The sequence below is a fragment of the Onthophagus taurus genome, chromosome 1 (genome assembly GCF_036711975.1).
Source record: "Onthophagus taurus isolate NC chromosome 1, IU_Otau_3.0, whole genome shotgun sequence".
NCBI classification, from domain to species: Eukaryota; Metazoa; Arthropoda; class Insecta; order Coleoptera; family Scarabaeidae; genus Onthophagus; species Onthophagus taurus.
In genome coordinates, this window is record NC_091966.1 from 28,803,497 (window position 1) to 28,824,260 (window position 20,764).

Consider the following 20,764-nt stretch of genomic DNA (forward strand, 5'->3'; position numbering starts at 1 on the left):
GTTAGGAAAGGCTCGAATATCAAAAACTTGCATTTTATCCAACATAAGTATTCAATTTACCTGAAAATTTATGTACGCTATAAAGTGTTGAGTTTTATATCACACAACGAAATTTTCTTGTTAATGAAATCCGCGAAAATGTACAGTAGTAATAATCTCCAATATGGAAACATTTTATAATTGCTGAAATCGATCCGTTATATTCAGTATCATTTTGTATAGTACAAGAATTTTCCCGTGGTGGCAAAGGTAAAAGCTGGTATGATTTCAATGCGAAATTGTATAAAAAATAAACACAAAGAAGAGTTTAACAAACTCTACAGTAACAGTTACTCTACAGTATAATCATCGAGCAATGAATCTGAATCATCATGATGTCTAAATTTAACTCTTTGTTAAAATCTTTTGTGCAATAAAAAGCCTGGGTTTAAATGATAGGAGGACCATGAAATACCATGAAAGAGATAACGATATTGATTTCAAAAAATTTGTTTATAAAGCTGTGTTGTAATAGAAAATTCCTACCAGGATATACTTTATTGGAATTAATTCTTGAGATTTACCCACAAATGTACAATAAAATTAAATAAGTAAATTGTAATGGTAGAAACCATTTCAATATCAACAGATATGTTGACACGTGATGAAAATAATGCTGGTTTGTTGACATCTAAGATCAAACAGTAAAAAGAATTGAGATGGTTCTAATAATAAATTATACTGATAAAAAAGTCAACAAATATTAAATATTTGGTTTCAAAATTATCTACAATAACGAATACATTATAAGATACGTTATAAATAATACTCGAAATGTTTTATAAGAATTAAAGAATATGAAAATATAGGCAATCCAATATGCAGAATCAGTCCTACTTTATGATTTGAAGTTTTAGGATCGAAAAACTATAACTAAATATACTATAAAACTCTGCGTTTAATTTTAAAAATGACAAATGATGCGGTGCCGTCCGAAAACTGTTAACTGCTAACAAGTAAATTATCCCTAACACGTCATTGAATTATTAGAACAATTATAAAATTGGTTGAATGCCTATTTCAAAGATGAATGGTTGAACGAATGAAATAATTTTATAATAATAAAATTAAAAAAATGAGTATGATACATATGAGGTGTAAATCTTGTTAACAAAATGAGCTTCTTCTTATTTTTTCTAGTAAACAAAATGCTGTAAGGCGACCTTACACCATTGTACATGTAAATACCACGGCCTACTAATTGAATTCTTCTCCAATGGATTTTTAGAACATACTCCGAAGAAAGTATTCCAGAGACATTAGAAGATCTTGAGACCAGTGATGAATGGAACTTTGAGTTTGAATATTGTTACTTAGAAAAAGACGATGATTTCAAATTAGGAAATCAAATTAGGAACAAAGTTTAAATACATTTAATAATGTTGATTAATCTATATACATACTATAAAGATCCTTTTATTTCGTAATTTTTTGTGTTATCTTGCAGTTTTTGCCTGTTGGAGAAATAATTTTGTTTTAAAATTTGCTATATTTAATTTGAGTGAGAATTAATTTTCCCAATGCAGTTAACAAAATATCTGAGGACTGAAATCTGAAACTGAGGACAACCAAATCTGAGTAGCAAAAAAGGGGTACAAAATTTAGAAACGCCATACATCTTTCCTCGTGGAATTCTAGTGAGAGAAAGTTGATTCCTACACTATGTCTATATGTTCATATGTTTGAAAATCTAAAATTGGTTTCCAATATTTATAGAGTTCTGATTGATTGTAACCACATTGTAATTTGTAAAGCTTTATCCTTGATACCTCATTAATTCCAGATGGACAGACGACACAGGTAATAAAAAAATAAAGCATAATCCCAAAAGATACGAGCCGTATAAAATAATAAATAATAAAAAAGTATAATCCTCATACTACCTCATTTTCGTGCTATCAATCAAACTGTGATACAAATGAGAATTACAACGAAAAATTTATATAACCTGAAATGTACGAAATATATTCATGAACAACCTGTATAAAGGAAAGTATTTAGAAAATAATTTCATTCAGTTATTAATAAGCTATTAATCATCGAACTTTGCCTACATCAACCGGAACATGTATTTACAATTTTGGATGTCGTGTTTAACATTGGTACTGAATATTATATTGCTAGGATGAAACTAATACTTCTCCGAATTACAGGACAGTTACATTGTTATGTATAGTGACGAGTGTACAGAACAAAATCATAACTTGAACTTGTCATACTTGATTAAACTTTCACAAAGCAATAATTATTGTGAAGTCATCGATATATTACAAATTTATTGTAAATTGCAAAATCGAAACATCGATTGAATTATAGTTCGGAAAGACATGACACAAACTAATGGGAGGTAAATGGGAAGTAATTAGTTTTATATTTAATACACAGTGTCAATATTGTACAAATTTTACACAATTCATGATTTTCAGCGTATTAATTTTTTGAAAGAAGAAAAAGGAAATAGGTACCATATTGCTTTTAAACTGTCCGTAATGATATTGAAAACAAGATCGCCCGTAGTATAAAAATCGTAAAATCAGTGTGATTGAAAAGATGAAACTTTGTGGAAGTGAAGTATAATAAAATTGAAATTTTCTTCCCTCAATGAAAAAGATAATTAAAAAGGAAAGCACGAATATTTCAACAAAAATCTCATACATAAACTGGTATTTTATCTGCTTTGTTGTATATTGCTTTTGCGAGTCAATTTTTTAATCGGCGATTTTCGTAATAACTTCATAATTAGAAAAGCTTATAATAAAGATTTCTTTAATTAGTACAACAAAATGTTCATCAATATAAAAGTTACAGCACATGTTTCATCATGTATTTTAAAATTTCATAAACATTTTTGATTTACTTTAGATAATATGATTGTTATAACCTAACGCGTTTTTAGCATTAACTCAATTCAAGTAAAAGAATTTCTGAAAAACTAAACATGGTAATTTAAATTATTACCTCTCAACATTTGTTTATCATTCTTCAACTAGGGGTTGCCAATCTTTTGTAAATTTCAAGATCTTGTCTTGAATCACCATTACTACTTAACTTTTTACAGAATCGACAGCTAATCTATTTCTAGACTTATTGTTAGTAATAGTTAAAGAAGCTCTTAAGAATTGCCTTTCCGATGGTACTGATGTTGTTGAAGTTCTCAGAAAGTCTTTAGCCATTTTTGACAAAACGGGATTCATATATTGATGTCGTTTTCACCATTCCTTAGTTTTTTTAAATAGAGATGTTATATCTAAATCGAACTCTTTGTCTTTAGGATCGTCATTCTCATTATTTAAGGAGTTTGGATTTTGTTGTAGACTATAACATATTATTTCTCAAAATTAAATAGGTTTTAGTACGAAAACATCATTTAGTTTTTGTTTTCATATGACTGAGTTTCAGATTGAGAATTCTTTTCAAATGATTCATATTTTTCAGCAGAAACAGAAAGAGTACTTGGATCGTCTCTAATCTTAAAAAGGCTATTTTCTTATTAATTTGTTTCAAAGGAACCATAAACTTAGGTCTATTAGGGTTGCTTGAATTCTTGTAGCATTTAATTTGATTTGAATTTTCAACTTTGGATTGAATATTTTGGCTTCGTTTTGAAATTAGAATTACTTCTTCAACAAACAACCTATCTTGTGTCTAAATCTAGTAAGCAAAATTCTGAAAACTAATTTTTAAATGAAAGATTTAAAGCTTCCAGAAATTTTATTGTACCATGAATATAATTCGACTAAACGACATCATAAACAAACAAAAATATAACAAAAAACCGCACGGGATTTCTCTAATATATTTTCAAACAGGTGGCAAACGCACACCGAAGCAATAAATAATTCATTCAGTTAATTGAAAAGCGAACCGATATATTATTTAAATGTTCACAACTTTAGTATCGAACATAAAGCGAGAAAACATTGACACCCGTTCTATTGTTGTCGAATTTTGCCAGCACTTATTTTTTACAATACCATTATCGGTGGTGGGACGATAAGTATTTAAATTTCCGGCTATACAAGGTTAAAGAATTTTCAATTTTATGGAAATTTCCTTTTTTTGTTAATGGCCTTGAGGTTTATCTGACCTTTATACAGCACTTTTAGGATAGGATGACTAATAATGTTCGTTGTTAATTTTTACTTAAAACGAAAAAAGTTTATAAACAAAACCAAATAAAAAATTATCTGACAGGAATACTTTCCTTCATTACAAATTACAACCTAATTTATTTTACTTGGGCAGTGAAAGTATAAATAATAAATCAAAAGATGTCGATTTTAATTAATTATTTTGTTTGTTTAAAAAATGTTTAATCCCAAACACTGGTTAAATTCCCATATAAATTTTTCTTTTAATTAAATTCGATCAAAAAATTAGTACCTTGAAATCTGTTAATGTATAAGATTCCGTTTAAATTTTTTCCCCATACAAAATGAGTTAAAAGTAAGGTACCGCGACTCATATAATTTTCAGTCGACTATCGTCATTATAAGTCCAGTTTTTTGGCGCAAATAATACCAGGCATTAAGACCAGAACAAAGTATTTGATCGGCGCTGGACTTTTTACCGCAACAGGTGTCCCCGCAAATCTCGTCGTCTTCTTCATCGGATCGAGCTGAATCTCTACTTCTTATTCGCTCAACCGCCCCGAAAAAAAATGTAATTAGATTCGAGTCGTGAGAAGTCGGCATAAACGGGCACTTTATTCCAAACGATGACGTTTCAAGAAGAACCTAGTAATGCGCCTATTTATTAACTTGATCTAATAGATACCCATCTAATCCATGGGATAAACGATATTGACGCCTCAATAGATTACGGTTCTTATTCTAAGATCGATTCACACTTTATCAACTTAATACGAGAAGCTTTAAATTTATGTTTTGAGATGATAATTTATTACGCAAGAAACTAATCTCTTTGGCAATGTAAATTTTTCTACTTTTTACTTCAAATTCCACGTTTCTTATTATCAGATTTAAATATAACTAAATATATAGTTTGATATAACTAATTGTAATGCTTCGTTTTAATTCCAGTTTCTATGCAAAAGTCGTCGTCGTCGCCAACAAACTTGGCGTGCTCTAAATGCAAGATTTATTTCTTCATGAAAGTGGAAAAAAGAAACAGTTTGCGATGCCGCGGCGCGAGAGAAAATGCGTTGTTCTCTTTTCGATGGTCTTAAAATTAAAACTCAATCCCCGTTAATAGAAACCAAATTGGCTCAAACTCAAAAATACGGTATTTCATCGTATTCCATCTGACACTCTTTCTCTTAAATATGGTGTTAAAAATTTTATGCCAACAACTGCTTAATGACTGATGTTTCTTTCAAACTTACCAAATGAAAATTGTAGCACAAAAACGGTTTAATTATTATTTTAACTAAATTTAATCCAAATCACTTCATTTAAAACGACATAAATTTCCACACACGTCTTTTTAAAGTTTTAAACAAGTTAATACAGTTTAAATTGCTGGTTTTTTTAACACTAACTAAATAACTAAAATATTGTTATTAAACAACTACTAATTATTTTTTTTTTCTTAGCACTTAAAACGATTATCATTCCATTTTTAATTTTTGAAAATATCTCAATCACTGATTTTTATATTCTTTTTTTCAGGTGTAAAGAAAAAGAAAATGTTCACACGGTGATATCGACGTTCGGTGACAAGAAGAACCCTCAAGAGTTCCGACGCGAGATGAGACGACGAACTTGTTTCTCGAAAGCTTTGAAAACTTTGGTCGCGCGCGTATGTTGAAAAGCTTCTTCTCCGCGAACGACGACGATATACAGAAGCTTCTCTCCAACGGACAGGATGGAACCAGCGGACTGGTCTCTTTCGACTGTGCCGGACGAGTGACTGTGAGTCGAACTGTTATGCTTCAAGAATCGCGTACACCTGTTGAAGAGGTGGGGACCCAAGAAGGCAAGGGTGAGTTGGTTCCCCACCCAACAGGTACGTACTACTCGTTACCATTGTTTTGGTTCGCGATGGTACCAAGATGTGGCGCGACCGCCCCGAAAAAAGGGGATGGATTCGTTGATAGTTTTAAAGTTTTAACGGTTCAGTAACGCGGGAGTTGATTTTTAATTTCAGCGATTCGTGACGAATTCCAATACTCATCTTCTTGATGGTTCCAATACGGACGAATGGTTTCGATACGGTTTACCGCGTTTTAACCGAAACACAACCCAAAACTTGAATCGACAGAACCAAACGAATTTTTAAGGTTTAAATTCATTCTTTTTAAATTGCTTCTGTTTTACCTTAATTTTTAAATTAAGTTTCTGAAAACGATTTAATTCAATAGAAACATCTTCAGTAACACCTCACGAAACCCGTGAATGATTAATTTGTATGGAATACCAAAAATATGTACTGCTTAAACAAGGTTTATTTAGACAAATTGGTGTTATAACAAGCGAACATGGTGATGGGAATACAACTTATGTGTGTTGTCCATCACGGGTTCAGAATGTAAGCGTGGGTACATGAAAAATCTGCAAGTGGGAGCTCACCTTCTCGAGCTCTGTATGTGTCCATTGTGACAACGCTGTATCTAAGCACAAAGATTAAAGTATAATTTCTTGTCGCCTCTAACTTCTAGTACTTAACGATGATTCTTTAAAAATGTGGTAGCTTTACCGATTTCAGAGTATCTATCACATTTTCAGGACCAACAATTTAGAGAATATTTGTAAAGACAATATACCAACCCCTGAAATATATAAAAAGCCTGACATATATAAAACGGAAGTTGTGAAAATCTATAATAATATAATCTTAACGTGTAATTTATATGTAAATTTATTAATATATTTGTGGAGTAAAAGTCTCGACTACCAGTTTCAAGTGAATTAATTTAACTAATTACGAAGAGTCAAAGAGCGTTAAAATAATTATATTTGTCATTAATACTATGTTAAAAGAAACGTTGAAAATAGTACGATTTTGTACTAGATATTATCTTAATTTAATTTAATTTTAGATCTCTTTAATTTCTATAAAACTCTATTACAAAACAACAAGTTTCATCTTCAATTTTAAGGACAGATTCAACAAGAAAATATGGCAACTGTGAGGGAATAAATACCATTAAAGGGAGACAATTCAGGTTTAGGTGGAAAAGTGAAACAAATCATGTTTTAAAATTATGTAGTTGAATATTTCCAATAGTTCATTTAGATTTTGAGAGATAGTCTCATAATTCTTTTTGACTTTCAACAAATTTGTTAATTAGTTACAAGCTTTATTTTTGTTTCTGAGAAACTACAAATTAACAATACATATAACATTGTGTAGACATTTCGTTGGGAACTAAATCTACTTTATCTGATTAGGCTATGATATGGAGGGATCCTCAATTGAATAGGGATCAGATTCCATTTTTACATTTAAAATACATTTTCCTCATTACAAGTACACGTTGGACACGTAGTATGTAAGCAAAACAGGTTTAGTTTCTTATTTTAAAAATGAAATATGCGTATCTAACACTGAAACTGATCTAACACATAAAAACTGAATATTTTATGAATAATTATAAATTAATTTATTATAGTTATTAGAAATGAGAGAAGAAACAAAGAACAAAAGCATTGCCTCTGAAAAAAGCGCTGAAATTGAAGTGAAAGTAATTACCACCGCGCCTGCTCTTTCAGTTTTAAAACAAGCTCGACTATCTCTATGCGATTTAGATAAAACCAACATTCCTGAAATTCAATTCTTTCTAACGCCTCTAGAAGATATTCAAATTGTTTGTGATTTTGTTGTTATAATAAAAGAAATTAAATAAGTATATTTGAAACGTGCCATGGCTATGATGTTAGATACAGAATTTAAAAAATCTTTGTAAGAATTAAATGTTGACGGAATTTTATGAATTATTAAAAAGCTGTTAGAACTCATTTAAAAATTTAAAAAAATGTGAATGACTGAATCTGGATAACTGTTTTCGGTTATTCCGTTCTGTACAGGGTAGTCCATTTAACGTGAAACAAACGATTATCTCGAAAACGGTTCATTTTACATAAAAATGAACCAAATGAAAGTTGTTCTGTGCGAAGGGGGAAACCATATGACAATAACATTTTTTGACCTTGATATTATTTTCAAGGTTATATGAAGGTCACGACCAATTTTTTAAATGTATAGATCTAGCCGAAAGAATGATAAGATTTACGAAGACATCGTACTTGTCAGGCTAGAATATATTTTAAATAATCTTAACGAAAAATATGCTCAACTTCAAGCTTTGACATATGTAGATCAAAAAGAAAGAAAAATAGAATGAAAGAAACTAATTTTTAAGCTTTAAATTTTTCCTACAGTATAATTTTTTTTCCAAAAAATGTTACTTTTCAAGACCTCACATAAAGATCCAGTTTAAGAAAATAATGGGAGAGAGGGAAAACATTTTAATAAGAAACAGTCGTAAAAGACTAAATTTAAATCCAACAACAAGGCAAGCAATTTATCATGCGTTACTGGAATTCCCGTACTGTAAGCCGAATTTAACATCAAGCCCGAAAATCATTAGCCATCGGCTGCTGAAGTAGCAGAAATAGTTGATCGAAAACCGAGAAATATAGAGACGGCGCTAATAAGGTCTGTACTATTAGAAAATTCGTTCGTTGGTTTCTGACATCAACGTACTAAAATCTACGGTTCATAATAGACTGAAATCAGGAGTATTACGATGGCACTCAAATGCAGTCAAGCCTTTTTTCACAGATGCCAATAAAATTGAAAGACTGAAATATTGTCTGTCAATGCTTAAACCAGAAAGTTTAAATGCAAAAGCTCCCGAATTCATCGATATGTATGATCGAATTCATGCAGACGAGAAATGGTTGTAGACGAGCTATTATTATCTAGTTGAAGGCGAAGAGGAACCACACAGGACCTGAAAAAGTAAGCATTTTCTCACAAAAATAATGTTCTTAGCCGCTGTAGCTCGCCCGCGTTGGAATCATTTTGAAAACAAGAACTTGGATGGAAAACTTGGCATTTGGCCTTTTTTGTTTTGGAACCTGCTAAACGGAGCAGTAAAAATCGGGCAACTGGGACCATTGAAACGAAAGTGGTTTCTAATGTCACTAGAGAAGAGTATAAGAACATGATTATTAGAAAATTGCTGCCCGAAATTCAAGCAAAATGGCCAAGATAAACCACACATTTTTCCAAGAGTTTAATGAAGCTTTAAATAGAACTGGGTTCAAAATCAAAATGTTATGTCAGCCACCGTATACGTGCTATAGTTAATTCTTGCTGTAGAGAAAGCCTTTTCCGAATTGAGTTCGGATACTTTGAATAAGGTTTTTCTTTCGCACCAACAGTGTATGGTAGAAACCATGAAAGTAGAAGGAGCCAATTATTACAAATTGCGACATATGAATAATTATCATTTACAGACAATGGGTAGGCTTCCAGTTTCTATAAATTTTGATTTTGGGCTTTCTCAACATGCAAAAGACATTATCAATTCAGTTTAAATACTTAAATGACCGTAAAGTTTCATAGAAACGATACTTGTAGTTAAGTTTCAATAAATTAATTTTTGTTTGTAAATCGGACACTTATTTTTGGCCAAAAGTAAATCGATATGGGACACTTATTTCTGGACGGAGGGAGTAGTATATTAAGAAGTATGTCTTATGTTTATTGAAGATGGTATGCACATTTCTTCTGTACGTCTTACATCGTAGAACGTTATAACATATCTAAAGATCTCGATTGTGTTGTACAAAGTATTCAACAACTTTTACTGCCGTTATTCAAACCCGTATAGTAAGCAGCTCATAGAATAAAATAAATAACCATTTTTTAAAGAAAAATGTTGAATGGCTAAATAAAGATTTCATTGTCAGTATAAGTGGAGTAAATCAATTATTCTGTATTTAATTACTTTATGATCTGCTATTCTACAGGCCTGCTGCAAACAATAAATAGGTTAGGAAAGCAAACATTATTGAAAGTATACAAAATTCATCCATGAAATAACTAAATATGTTAATAGCTGTTGTTCAAGCGGTGTACTGTTCAAGAAGGAAGATGCAGAAAGTCTGTTAAGCAAAGTACGATTGTTATCATAGGTCTCTATCCCAATAAACGCAAGTATAAAATGACAAAGCAGATTTCTGTGTTAAAAATTAGATATCATTTCTTTATGATTGTTTATGTTCAATCGTTAAAGTATTTTTGAATTTTTTTAATCTCCGTGGTAAGGTAATGAAATTTTGGTACAACATCGTGATGATCTGTATTAATTATGTTTCAGATATGTATTTTGTTGTAATAATAAAAAAATCTAAAAATATTGTGACAGGAGAAAAATAGTTTTAATCAACCCCTAGTACACCTAATCCGAGGGCGAATGTAAATCATCTCATCAAGCATATCTGCCTAGAATCTTTACATTCAAACCATTATATTATCATTAGTGAAATACTTTTTAAGATTTTTGTACAGTTTGATGGATCATCTATTTTACAATGTGATGATAGGCATGAATTAGGTAACAAGAGATTAGATTAATTAATAATCTTATGTTTAAAATTACTAATTGCCCATGGAGGATCTCGCTATGCTCAGAAATGGAATAGCGTTGAGGGATCAAATCAAGGTAAGTGGAGCTTATCTTGCAATTGAGGTTGGCCGATAACAATTCTACCAGCCGGTTAAATGTTATTTAAGGCAGTGGTTAAAATAATTTGTAACGTGAAATAGGCCGGAAACTTTATAAAGCTTTTATAAACCCAAATCAATAAATAAATAATAACAAAAATTTTAAGGTAAAGTTGTCGACTATAATAGGTAGGCTGATCTGGAAGGAAAGACAGGATTGGTAAATAATTTTTCTTCTCGTTAAGAAGGTTGCAGACAATTTTATAGCTTAACACGTTTTGATGCTACAAGATTCATCATCTTAGATTAATTTGTGCTCGCATTCAATGGGAGCAATAAACAAGTTATGTTATCTGGTCTACATATGAATAAAATAATGCTGTTTAACTTTCAGAGACTTCAGCATCAGTAATACATAATCTTCTATTATTTAGTGTAGCCGCTAAATACTGTTAACAAGTTGTATTTATGCAGTATTACATTAAATGAGATCCATGTAAAAGCTCCATTTTATTCAATTATTTTTCCAGACATTTATTTCTATTTCTCCCCCACTTCGAAATGCGATAATAAGGTAATTCCTTTGAATAATCTTTTTAACATTAAACCTGGATACTTTCAACGCGCTCAGAGAATTGTACTAAACAGGTACCAAATGTCTTCGCTAGCATTTCTAGTGTTTCCCATTCCAACTTACTTTTAAAACTGTAACTTACTGTATAAAACTTTATTGCCTTCTTTTAAATTTTAGAAGAACGTAGACATTTATTCGTTAAAACATTTCAATTTCTAAACCATAAGCGTTTCAAATTTATATATTATTTATAGATGATCTATATATTATATTACTTCTAGGACTTGTAGAGGGGACTAAGTAGATAATATTTTGAATTGGAACCCATGTCTGGAGACTTACAGTTTCCGTGCTACAGTCGTTTGAAAATAAGTTTTAACCCACTTCTACAAGTAATTTATTAGGCATGACCCAGTACATAACTTGTTTAATAATTCAAATCATTAATAACCAAAAAAACAAAAAAGAAAACTGAATAATTTTTCGCCAGCACCTTTGTTTACAGTTACACTTAAACTGTTTTTGTCCTTTTCAAAGAATGTTTTGTATTATGATCAACACGTGCCACCAGATCTTCTTCTGTTTTTACAGGAGTCTCATAAACCAAATTCTTCATATGGCCCCAGACAAAATAGTCCAATGGAGTCCAATCCGGCGATCGTGGAGGCCAAGCGATTGGATCACTTCGGCCTACCTTACTTTGTCCGAGTCGTCGATCCAGATGTACTTGAACGTAAACTGGAAAAACGTACGGTGTCCAATCACATGACCATCCAGAATACCTGCCCACACATTGATAACAAATCTGTGTTGGATCCCTAGACACGCGTGGCATGAGGATTTTCGTCTACCGAGACATTACTACTTAGAAATTTGAGACCACAATCCCTAGTAACATTCATTTGTGAAGTGTATGCGTCGTGGAAATATGCTCGTCAATGCAGCGGTACAGAAACCACGTACAGAACTCCATGCGAGGTGCAAAATCAAAAATGGCAGTAGTGAATGTATCCTTTGGAGGTGGTATAGATTTAGTTGTTCATGCAGAACATTCCAGACGGTGTTGGGAGCAACATTTATTGCACGCGCAATTGTAGATAATTACGTGTGTTTGTAGATAATAATTTTATTTTGTCCTCTGTGGAATATCTATGTACCTCTTACAAATTTAACTGAATCACGACTATAGACACGATCGTTTGTTTGTGTTGAAAACTTTAACATCACGTTTTAAAAAAATGTTGTAAATTCCTAGATCGTGATTAATCTATAACAGTCGGGTTCGACTTCGATTTCTTTCTCTATAACTACAAATAACGAACATAAATTTTTGTTTATTAATTGTATACTACACTTTCTATACATAAACCCAAACCAAGGAATGTTCTTTATTGTAAACGTTAAAGATAAAATTCTTAGTTCTAATTCCATCTTGATTGTTTTTGTATTGTTTTATTACGTTGTGCCAATTAAACTGATCAATCCGACGTTGATCGACTTATTTCTAAAGACGCCGACACATAGTACATAAACGCGGCAATAGTTTACGAGCAATAAACGCGAGCTTTTTTCTATCTCCGTTCGTGGAGCATTATAATTTGTAATAAAGTGGACTTTGCAAGAAGTTCGCGATTGGCATAACTCCAGACACGAGAAATATATGCGCATCGCCTTATTTGTATCTGTAATGTATACGACACTGACGGTAATATCTAAATCGAGTTATTGCTCTTATTCGACATTATTTATCCGCGTTCATATAAGATGTATCTAATAACCTTCGAATAACGTTCTCTCAAAAAGAAAGAAAAAACTTAAATCATACACTTAACTTGATTATTAATACAAAAAGTTCTACTTTCTCCATTAAAAAAAATGGATCACGCATCGTGACTTAACATAAATTGTTAACAATAAATAATTAGTACTTAAAAGTATCGTGTGCGTTCTATTTTTTTTTGTTGATGTTAAAGCTACAATAGAGTAATAGTTGTTTTGAAAAATGACGAACTGTTTCTTCGTATAACTTTGAACGGTAACGGTAGTCGTCTACGATAATAGTCAATTTGTGGTCGATCCACTTTACCCATTTCGTGCATACAGCACGAACGCGTAATACTTTCATCGACATACGGCAGATGATGAATATTACACGTGATACTTCTGATTGTCTTTCATCGGGGGTTTCACTCTTCGAGTTCTAAAACGAACCGAAATGAGCTTCGAACGTAAAGATAGAAGAAGAAGAAGTACGTATAGAAAGTATAACCATCTGATGCCAAGACGAAGAAGTGGAAAGATAGAAACGGAACGATATAATTATCGGACGCGGCGTATAATAGATGCAGTCGCGGTGGATTTCTTTTAACGGCACGGAAAAAAAATTAAAAAATGATAATAAAAAAGAAAATTGAAGATAGGAAAGTAATGAAAATGGTTTTTGTTTGTGGCATTTCTTTGCGCAAATTAATTACCGATCCCTTCTCATTTTTATGACGGTGAAACTATGTGTATTACTTTTAAAAATATGGGAAAACGAACGACACGGTGAGCTGAACTGAAGTTATTTTTAAACTGAGTTTCTTGTTTGCAAATTCGCTTAGTTTAGACTTTCAAATAAGTTGTGTAAAACTCGAGTATAGAAGTTATCAGAATGCTTAATGTTATGTTTGTTCTGACTTTTACTTTTCTTATCACAAAAACTCCTTTTCCTGTAACAAGATTTGAAACTATTGCAAAAACTATTTTGTTAAAATGGTAAAACAAACTACCTATTATAAATAATAGCTTTCAATTTATTTGATCAAGATTTTAAAAGAATTTATAATAAACAGATATTTCAAATGCAGTTTGCAACGTCACCGTTGACTTGACGCAATATTAATCATAAACTTTTATTTCAATTTCTACGCATATCTTGTCAATTTGCTTAGAATTACAATCTAAATTTTAAAATAATTGTAAGTGATATGTATTACGCACACATATTAATCCGTCGAAAATAAGATACGCACCTTAAAAGGTACGTCCTTTTGAAATGAGTTAATGTTAGAGATTAATTGCGCGGTTGAAATTTGCGTTTGATATGTATTTATTAATTTGGGTGCATTCGACTTTACATGTCTAACAACCATATAATATATAAAATCAAACAGCGTTATTGTTCAAATAGCTGATACATCATGAACTATTTACATATTAGTTACAGAAAATATTAACAATTCAGCTACCTACTTTAAATGATTTATTTCAAATCTCCAGATCCGGCACCGAGTTAAGTGAAAACCTATGTAGGAAAACTGTTTAAATCGAAAAGAGAAAATAAAATTATAGATCGTAGGCTTTCACGGCCGGTGTTATTAGAAATAAATCTTGATATGATATTTGCTAAATTTAAACACGGTTTCTTCTCTCTACGTTTTCTCTGTTGCTGGATATTAGCTAATTTCTATTAAATGTTGTTACGTTTCACCACTAGTATTTTTCATAAAATTAGTATAAATCTTTCCTTTTCGCATGTTTTATTAAAAGTCGAAATATTATGTAGCCATGATATATTTACTGAAATATTACGAGAATGAACGACATTTCTCTATCCATTACAATTTTATGGAAAACTACATATTACAGATCTCGTATTTGTAGTCGTAGTCTATAATTTTCTCCAGATTATATCCAAGCCAAATATATACAATCTATGTTCTTTTATATTCAATTCTTCAGTCTATATTTTAGGAAACATGTAACATAATATCTTCTTTAATACTTTTACAGGAAAACAAATAGCCTAGATAGACAAATAACCATTTTTAACTTGGAGTAACAAGGTGATTTGAAAATTAATACAAAATGTATAACAAATAAAAAATTTGTTTCATAAAAAATAATATGTAATGTGATCTGCCACATTTTAAAATATTTACGAACAGTTATTGTAATCATGGGAAATCTCATTTTATGAGTTTCACAGCCGATTGAATACAGCCCTTTTTCATACCTTATACAGTGTGTCCCCGGATTGTGTCCCCGTAAGGTATAATTGACGATAAATTTTTGAATTCAAATTCCATCTTTTGCAATTAAAGTCTGGATGTCATACAACGAAATATTGCCATTTTTACGTCAAATGTCCTCAAAGTACCAAAGTTAACGCAAGAAGTTTGTTAACCGTTGCAGGTAAAGTGGTCTTTCTGAGCAATATACAGCAATAGTTGATTAAGATAAAATGTTTGTTATGTTGAATTATAGCGATATGCAGAATTTTATTAATTTAGGATATAAAAGCAAAATGCAGATTTTTAAATCATAAGATTAACAAAACATTTTCGATCTAAACAAAATTGACATAAAGCTTATTCAATGATACCACCACCAACACTAACACATAATTCAGCCCTTTTCTGACATTGTTTATAACTTTTTCTAATACGGTCCAACGGAATTTCTCTAATAACTGTTTCAATTTTTGTTTTAAACGGTCTAAATTGTTATTAAAATTTTCAGTGTACACTTTTTGTTTTACATAACCACAAAAATAAAAATCCATAATAGATAAATCCGGACTTCTTGGCGGCCATGATTGCGGACCATATTATCTAACAATCAATTTTTTTTTACAAATAACGTATTTAAATAATTTCTAATTAAAATGGTGGAATGTGGGCCGCAACCATCTTGTTGGAAATATAATTTATTGCGTTTTTCTAAATCCACGCCGTGAAGATAATTAAACAAACAATTTTGAAGTATTTCCAAATATCACAAAACAGCACACCACACATTCACTTTCTGGGAATACTGGTGTTTACAAGCTATGCGATAATGTGGATTAGTCTTTGTCCAGAATCGACAATTTTGTGATGTAACCACACCATTAGTGGTGAACGATGCTTCGTCCGAAAATATTATGTTTTTTAAAAAAGTTCTGTCTTTCAAAATTTTGTACCCAAGCCACAAACAATAATTTAAACGTTTTGCTTCATCACCTAATTCAATAGTATGGTTAAATTTTGGTTTATACGGCAATATTTTATATTCTCGATAAATTCTTTGTAAATGGGATTTACTTATACCGACTTGAACAGCCCTTTTTCTTAACGACACCTTACCGTAATCCATTGCGTTCGTTACTGCAACAATCGACCCCGCATCATGTTCATCTAAAAGTTTTTTTCCTTCCTTTTATTTTCCACATTGTCCGTTTCCGAAAATTTTTTAACAACTCTCTTAATTGTTTTTTTATCTACTAAAAATCCAAATTTTTCCTCAAATTGCCTTAAAACTGCATTCAAACTAATGTTCCCCAATCCATAGCACTGCACTATAAATATTTTATGTTGTAATGTAAACATGATCAATTAATATTTGACAATAGGCTAAAGCTAAGTTATCAAATGATAATTGTTAGTTCACTCAGATCATTTGTTTTTATTGTAAAACGGAATATTAGAAAAAATTTGTCAAGAAAAACTCATTTTTTCTTTTATATGCTAAATTAATAAAATTCGGCATATCGCTATAATTCAACATAACAAACATTTTATCTTAATCAACTTTTGTTGTACATTGCTCAGAAAGACCACTTTACCTGCAACGGTTAACAAACTTCTTGCGTTAACTTTGGTACTTTGGGGACATTTGACGTAAAACTTGGTTATATTTCGTTTTATGACATCCAGACTTTAATTGCAAAAGATGGAATTTGAATTCAAAAATTTATCGTCAATTATACCTTACGGGGACACAATCCGGGGACACACTGTATACACTACAACTCTGTCGGAAGAACCACTGAATCCAAAGAGCGTATTTATATCAAAGAGCCGACCTTTGTACTTACCATATCCTGAAATACCTTCTCTGAAAGGACTGAAAAATTTTTATTTCTGCCATTCGGCATATATCATAGCACTAAAAAACAATATCTCACAAAATAATACTTTCTAGAAAACGTTAGCTCCCGAGAGTAAGCAATCATCCTAAAAATACATATGTTAGATATGGTATCATTACTTAATACGTTGTCGTTATTTTGCACATCAAATCAGTGTTAAGATAGCGATGATGAAATGACTTTTAAATTAGGAAACAATTGTTAAAAGTGGTTGTGTATTTGTTGTAACCATCCATACACTATAATTACATCAACCCGGTTGAAATCAGGGATGACTGAAAATTCGGCTAGTTAGAAATCTTTAAACTGAGATCTGTCAGAAATGTACTTTACTATCTAGTTAACTTACTTATAAGCAAGATAGAGAAAGTTGTTCATAAGCCGTATGCTACGTAAGTACTTCTTAGGTCGTTAGGTGCTTCTGCCAAATTCTATAAACTATAGTGTTGCTTCAGCGAAAGAACGTTTACAAGTTACATAGAGTTTCAACTATCTGATACTCTCTACATGTGAAGTTATAGAAGACGTAGTCATCGGTTCCAGGAACCAGGGTTTTCGATCAGTGGCTCTTTTAGCAAATCACTAGGTATGCTTGTTTTCAGAATAATTAGAGTGGCTTTTATTTCAATGGAACCACACGATTACGATCGTCTCAACCCAAGAGTGTCTGCTATCGGCAAAAATTATAAAAAGCATATCTTGATTTTAATACCTAATTAGTATGAATCTATGGAAAGTGTAGTCGTGATTAATTTCGCTTTATTCTAACACTTTCATTGATTCTTAGGGTTTAAATAATCGCGATTAGACGTCGCTATATTGCACCCATCCTTTAAATCTCTGGGGTATTGTTTTCCTCTACTTGTGTGGGACCTGACTGAAGGTCATTACACTACAGAACTATAGCATTTGTTGCAATTGCGTGCAAACATGAATTATTAGAAACAAATGGACTAAAGGTTCAAAATCCCCTAATTTAATTACATACTACATACAATTAGACATATAGCAAAAACAAGAACTGTTAAAACTTGATCTCAAGTTTTCGAGGAGTTCAGAGAAATGATTCATTATTCTCCATTACTATGAAGAAGAATGGGACAGATTGTGCTTAGGTATATGATGCACAGTAATTACTTGTCAAATTTCGAACCAGATGAGCTTGACTTAGCTTAAAGTTAAGAGAGCATAGCTAACAAGATTGATTTATCCCAAACAACTTATTACACAACGAAAAAAATTTGAAAAGTTTCTTTTAAGATTATTTGCTGTATAAAACAAAACATACAAGGAGTAAAACACAAATGTAAGCGAATTAAGGCATGCCATTAGATTGCATTAACCGCTTTAACAATTTAAAGGAAATAGTGAGCAAATAAAATATATAAAATATACGTAACAACAATATATAAAATAAATTTATAAGAATCGAATTAACATTTCCAGAATATCAAAAATGTCAATATTTTTTGAATAAAACGAATTTTAGAATTATGTCGTTAATTGACTATAAAATATAACTCTGAATTCCGAGCATATAAAATATCGCAATCATCCGCAAAATCCTTACAGACAGGAAACAATTACCAGTATACTAATTCTAATGGCCCGAAAAAAGCTACATACCTCCTATGTAGCTTTACAACCGCAAAACATCATTACAATTATCACAATTAGTTACCGAGGTCGCTTGTGACCGAGGTAATGCATCGAGGCCGTTAAAAATAAAGCAGGACTACATAATATGTATATATTTTTTGGATGACTTATTATAAAATTGATTAACACTTAATATATTTTGAATGTAATGAGTATTGAAGGTCGCAATTGCGATATGTTGGCTTTGGCTGTAATCTATTCTAGGTTAATTCATATTCGTTTTTTTTTGGGTAACCGATTACGAAACTCATTAATAGCATCTGGAGTAATAAAGGTCTTGATTATTAAAATTCAATTAACGGGTAATACTAATTATAAATACAAAGGAATCGGTACATGGAAACGTAAACCATTTACAATGGAATATAAATAACTAAACTTAATAGTTAAGTTTATATAACATTGCAGACTGACATAAAATTATTCATATTTATGTAGTAAATGACACATTTAGTTCTATATATGTTAGGATATATAAGGCTAACCTCTATTCTAAGTAGATGCACATTGTTAAAGGTGGCTATAAAAACCGAAAGCTCGGATAATCTCACATTCAAGTGATCGTTGCATATAATACTCTATTTTTACCGCAAAACTATTAAGTTAGATGGTTGTCTACTTCTGTTGTTGCATTATTTCCATTAAGAACAAGATATTAAAACAATGAAGAGTAGGATCAAGAACCGAATCTGTTGCTGCCCTTTTTGTAACATCATGTTCTCAACACAAAGCTTCTAACCAAAGCATAGTGTGGTGGTTGGTACTTCAACTTGGAAAGCTTAGAGACCCAGGTTGCAAATATGGAAAAATAATTTCTTTTAATTCATATTAATCGAATACAGGACTCGTCACCACAACAATTCGTCACCTGAGAAATATGTTGAAGTCCCTTATGTCTATACAGCAGTAATTTGGTTTTAAAAGTTAGCAGATTGTTGTTCTTTCGTTGTTGTGACTACATACTATGTCTAATTCATGTTAAGATTAGTGGTACCAAGTCCAATATCACGTGGTTAAACAATAATAACGGTGGTGGTTGTAACTGCGTCAATAGAAAAGTGGACATGGTTCATAATAATTCTCAAATGCCGAATTTTAAATTTCGTTTTGAAGTCTCAAATCTGACCAGAATAATTTCTGAGTTGTTGTTGTAGCATGACATTTATTCAGTGAGATATGAAACTTTATCTACAAGTCTTTAGTCTTGCCTGTGTAATTAACATATAGACTTTTTCTTGGTATCTTTAGTATCCTATCATTGTAATTCCAGATTTTTCTTACAGTTATAGGTCGACCAAACGTAATTCTTGGTATTTTCCTATGACATTAATAAGGTTGGTTTACTTGTAAAATATATAATTAATAGGAAAAACAAAATAAATTCTTAAATAGATGTGTAAGGTAACTAACTAAATTTACCGCCAGTAATTAATTATTTCTATGTTAATGGTGTTAATAAGTTGTCAGGCATGCTGAAGAGATGAGAAGTATGAGTTAAATAACAAATTAGTATTATATTACCATCGACTATTAGAATTCAGAACAAGTAGCTGGTATGGACACCTAGTCAGAATGACAGAAAAGAGAATTTCCAGAAAAGTGATGGAAATGGGAATAGTTGGAAACGAAGAGGAGGCAGGCCAAGGATAAAATGGAACAGTGGAGTGGAGGAGATAGTGCGCAAGAGATGAGGACGTGTGCAGGAAGTGAAGAATATGGCAAGGAACAGACGTAGTTTTAGAAGATGGCATATAGGGGAAATGATAAAGAAGACGAAGAGGAACTCAATAACGTTCAATGAGATCACTGTCAAACTATTGTATGTTTGAGAAACTATTATGTAGCACATAAAATTGTGACACATATTTTTGAAAATGACCCACGTGCGAAATTAAAGTAAAGGTAGATGTAGCGTCATGTCTACAAAATCCATTCGTCCATCGTCATTCATCCATCGTCAA

General features: G+C 31.4%; 1 protein-coding gene across 8 annotated transcripts in view; it reads right to left on the reverse strand.

The window, feature by feature from the left end:
• Positions 1 to 5,923, reverse strand: part of LOC111413454 (paired box protein shaven) — a 155,755-nt gene extending 149,832 nt beyond the window's left edge. For 5 of the 8 annotated variants that reach the window (XM_071199233.1, XM_071199218.1, XM_071199215.1 and 2 more), the window contains exon 1: positions 5,384 to 5,921. The gene's annotated coding sequence lies outside the window, so the exon portion shown is untranslated. Of the gene's footprint in view, positions 1 to 5,383 lie in introns of all 8 variants that reach the window. The other 3 variants (XM_071199227.1, XM_071199216.1, XM_071199221.1) reach the window with 2 other exon arrangements.
• Positions 5,924 to 20,764: the final 14,841 nt, after the last annotated feature.